The following is a 4,462-nucleotide window of genomic DNA, read 5'->3' on the forward strand; positions in this document are numbered from 1 at the left end:
GCCCTCCCACTCCCGGCCGAGGCTCGCATGTGGCCTCCGCGGGTCCCCGGGCGCCTTCACCCCCCAAGCTGCCGTACTCCCCGGGGCTGCTGTGTGCGGCCTGCGTCGCCCCGTGGGGCGCACTCTCGGCCGTTGTACTCTCCGGCCCTGGGGCGCGGCCCCTGTTGCTGCTCGAGGCTTCCTTCTGCCAGTGTTAAGGCAGAATGTCCAGTATTGGGGGAAATTCGTGCATACTACAACTTCGCTTTTATTTTGCATCTTCAATGAGTGTCCCTGGCGCTCCTGGTGCCGAGGGTGACCTGGGGACACGGTGATGCAGCACAGCCCAGCTGCAGCGATCATCTGTGGTGGCCGCACTGGCGCTGCAGAGGGCCATGGCACGGGCCTCCCCCGAGGAGCCACAGGCCGCAGCCTCAAGGGGACGGCCAGTGTCACTGGACGCTCGTCTGTTTGGAGTCAGCACCGGGCCTGGGCCTCTCTCCCTCGCCGCCGGATGCCACGCCTCGGGGACCACAGCTGGCTCTTAACCTCCACTCCCGGCTTTCGCCGGCTCTCGGAGCGAGGCCCCACCCTCTTCCAGGCGCGGAAACGGAGGCTCGGGCGGGCCAGGGCTGGCTGCTGCTTGCCCTCGTCGCCCCGTGAGCCTGGCTGCAGCTGCTCCACGGCCCCTGGGCACCTCCTCACGGCCCTCCCCCCCCCCGTGCCCGCGCCCGGCTGGGAGGGCAGACTCCCGCTTGAGGGGGTCAGCCGGACTCGCCACCGTCAGGGTCCTCTTGGGCGGATAGACGAGTGTTCTCAAGGCCTGAAAACGTGCTTTAGGCCGGGATTGCTCTGTCTGTGCCCTGAGGGGGGCGCTGATCACACACACCCCTGCAGCCTCGGGCAGGTGACCCCGCTGTTCCAAGCAGGCTTTAAAATACTTGTCCTGAAGTTTGGAGAAAGGTTAGGTGAGATAAAAACAGACGGAGACGTGAAAGCTCGCGGTAAAGGCGGGAACCTGGAGCGCTGGTGTGCCGCACCCCCGCGCCACTGGTCAGCGCTCCCTAGGCCTTCTCGGGGCTGCACCCACCCCGCCCCGCCCCGCCCGGGAGCGTGGCGACACCCAGGCCGCCATTCCCTGGGCCTGGCTTTCAGGGCTGAGCCCCACCCGGCCGCCAGCCCCGGCTCAGGTCGCCAGCTTCTTGCCCAGGTCCCCTGCTTTGCCGGCCTTGGGGTGTCAGAGCTTCCCGGGGGCCTCCACTCTTACGCCGGAGTCTCTTTCCTGCCCTCCAGCCACACACTCATGCACACACCTGCGGTCTGTCTCTCACCCATAACCGCCGAATTGGCTTGTGTAACGGGAGTATTTTGGCGAGGGTGGAGGGTGTTCCTGATTAAATTAGGTCGGATTAATCAGCCTAAATTAAGCTAGGCGTGACTGCACGCACGAGCACGCGCCGCGGGAGACAGACACCGGAGGCCGTGGCATTGGCTGCGCCGGCCCGTGCGCTCAGGGGTGTGGCTTCTGGCTTTGCTTAGTACGTGGATTTCACTGTATGGCCTCGGCAACTGCTCGGTCTGGGTGCAGTTTCCTTGGCTCTGGCTGGCCAGACCTGGGCCACGTAGCCAGCTGAAACCTTAACAGGGGAGAGCGGGGATCAGGCAGCCAGCAGTGTCTGCCCGCTGACGTCTCCAGTGAGCCATCGCTTGTACTCCTTGTTCAGCCTGTTTCTAAATTCATTATGAAAAATTGCAAACACCTGCAAAACAACCGCCAGGCCTAGCGGAGGAAGGCCCGTGGGTCCACGCAGGCGGCCTTCTCCCGCCTCTGGCCCTCCCTCGCCGCCTCGGCCTCTGCGAGGCAGACCTCCCGAACAGGCCCGCTGGTGAACATGCCAGGCTCCTCGGTCAGCGGTCTGGGGCATCTTTGTCATTTGCTGTCCGAATTTTTAGTTCCGAATTTTTTTTTAAGATTTATTTATTGATGCATACAGAACTGGGATACAGCCAGAGGTGCAGGGGCAGTGAGAGGATTCGCCAGGGACAGAGCGGGGAGCAGAACGCCCTGGGGGTCACCTCCGGGGCAGGCGGGGGTCGAACGCATGCTGAAGTGGCTTCAGCTTCTCAGTGCTGCGCTCTGACCCGCTGCGCCCCCAGGGAGGGCCCTAGTCCCGAATTTTTAACCAGTCATGCTCAGCCCTGGGGGCCTGCGGGAAGCGCCCGGTCTGCCGTCCATTCGGACAGCAGCCTGTGCTCTCTGACCCCTGTGTCTGAAGCCCCCGTCTGTGGTTTGTTTCCTTTGCAAACTGCTGTTTCAGAGGGTCCTGCCGGGATTTGCTGATCACCTCTGGCCCTCGAAGCCCAGCAGAGGTTGAATCCCATCCAGTGTTTGCAGTCAGAGACAGTGTCCTGGGTGGCGCCGTGGCCCTCAGGGGCTGCTTTGCCCTTTGGTGCCCTTGAGTGCCGTGGCGGACACGGGGGCGCAGAGAACAGGACCTGCGGGGGCTGCGAGGGAGGCGTCCCCGCCCAGCGTGGTTTCTCAGCCCCACCACGGCCCACGGCCGGCTCGGCGGTTAGGCCCAGCCTGTGTGGCCGTCACCCAGCCAGCCCAGGCCGCCGCCACTGCCCAGCGCTGCCTGGCCGAGCGGGAGTCGCGGCGGTTTCCTCCCAGCCCGGCAGAAGGGGTGTTTCAGGGTCGCCTGCTGCTTGCGGGGTGCGACATTCTCCTTGGAAGGAAGCCCAGGCCCCGCCCTCCCTCATCCCACACCCCTCGCCGGCCCTGGGGGCCCCGCCTGTCTCGGCGATCCGCCCACCGCCCACCAGGAGCCCCCCAGGCCTCTGGGTGGGCGCCGGGCACCCACCTCACCCGGCCGTCCCCACTCTTGTTGCCAAAGCACATTCCACGCCTGGCCCGTACGTCTCCTCGCACCACCTGGCTCCAGCCATTCCCTGAAGGAGTCCCGGTCCCCGCGACGGGGAGCTGCCTGGGGACCTCCCCGGAGGCTAGGGCTCCCCGTCGCCTCTGCCAGGTCACGTGCTTGGCTTCCATGACACGTGCAGCCAGGGTCAGGCCACGGTCTCTCAGCCCCTGAGGCTGAGCCTGCTCACTGCTGAAGTGCTGGCCGGCCCGTGGCGGCCCTGCCGACTCGTCGGACTCGGCACCAGGACCCCGGCTGTGACCCCGCACCCCGGCCTTGCTTCCTCCTTGCAGCCTGACTGGGCTTGGGTTTCCACTGCAGCCCCTTTGCTATGTCTGCGGAGCCCGCGACTGCCTCCGTCCAGCCGGCCCCTCGGGGGGGACACCCACTAGTGCGCCCACTTCGGTGCAGAGGGCAGGCTGTCCTGGTTCGCTGGTCCCCGTCCCCGTCTCCCTCCCGGCGGCCTTTGGGCTGTCCGCGGTGGCTGTCTGGCAGCTCCCGTGTGGGGGATGCGTGGGGAGTGTGGGTGCCTCTGAAGTTGTGTTTCTGTATCTTTGCACAAACACCCAGGGTAGAACAGCCGGCCCTGGGTGCGCCTGTGCCGCGTGGCCTGTGCCGCCCGGCCTGGGCCGCCCGGTCTGGGCCGCAGGCCGCACGGTCCCTCCCTCACGCGCCCCTGACCTGCGTTTCCCCATCAGAGCGGTGACGCGCCTGGCTCAAGCCCGCGGCCGCGCCGCATCCTCCCCTGCTCACGCCGAACCCCAAGTCCGCAGTAAGTGGGCGCCTGCTTCTCCCGTGGACTGCGCGGCCGCCCGCGGCACGTGACTGCTGAGAAGCTGTGGACGGTGCTGCCCGGCACTTGCCCCGCGCTGCCCCGCCTTGTGGCCTCCGCCGGGGGCAGCTCGTGGGCCAGGTGCCGGGGCCCTCTCGGCCGCAGCGGCTTAGCGCGAGCCAGACCTCGGTGTGGGCGGCCGGGCCTGTGTCTGGGGGGGACAGAGGGGAAGCGGTCACCCACATGCTGCCCCCAGTGCCGTCAGGAGCCACCGCAGCTTCGGGCACGGGCCGCGGGGTCCTGCGGCTTTGTCTGGTGAGAGAGGAGGGCGGTGGGGTGCGCTCGCGCAGCTGGCGGTCCCCTGGGTCTCGTTCCGGGGGGGCTCCTCAGGCCCCTTGTGAGCTGGGCGTGCCCAGCGGCACTGGTGTGTGGGTTCGGACACGGCTGCGCACTCAGGCAGCCTCTGGCAGGCCGCCTGGCCCCGCCCTGCGCCCGGGAGCGGGGTGTGGCCTGCGCCTCGCCCGCTGGGATGTGACGGTGAGATCCCCTTTGCCCTGGCACCCCTTCCCGCCCGCTTCCAGAGCACACGGGGAGGCCCCGTTCTGTCACTGAAAAGGTCACACCGGGCCTGGGCGCCGCACGGTTTCACCTGCCGCTCGGTTAAGGGAGCCACGCCGGGCCGCGGCCGGGCAGCGCAGCGGTGTGGCGGTCCTGGCGCTCGGGTCCCAACCCGGCCCAAGAGGCCCAGAAGCGGCCGTGAATTGCGCCCCGTGAGGGCCAGGCTCCCGGCCAG

The 4,462-nt window shown here is 67.7% G+C and overlaps 1 protein-coding gene across 1 annotated transcript in view; it reads left to right on the plus strand.

Moving 5' to 3' along the window:
- LOC105853267 (rap guanine nucleotide exchange factor 1-like) overlaps positions 1-4,462 on the plus strand; it is an 11,176-nt gene that overhangs the window by 2,755 nt on the left and 3,959 nt on the right. The gene's annotated exons all lie outside the window — the stretch shown is intronic.

The sequence above is a fragment of the Condylura cristata genome, unplaced genomic scaffold (genome assembly GCF_000260355.1).
Source record: "Condylura cristata isolate star-nosed mole 26May11 unplaced genomic scaffold, ConCri1.0 scaffold00006, whole genome shotgun sequence".
NCBI classification, from domain to species: Eukaryota; Metazoa; Chordata; class Mammalia; order Eulipotyphla; family Talpidae; genus Condylura; species Condylura cristata.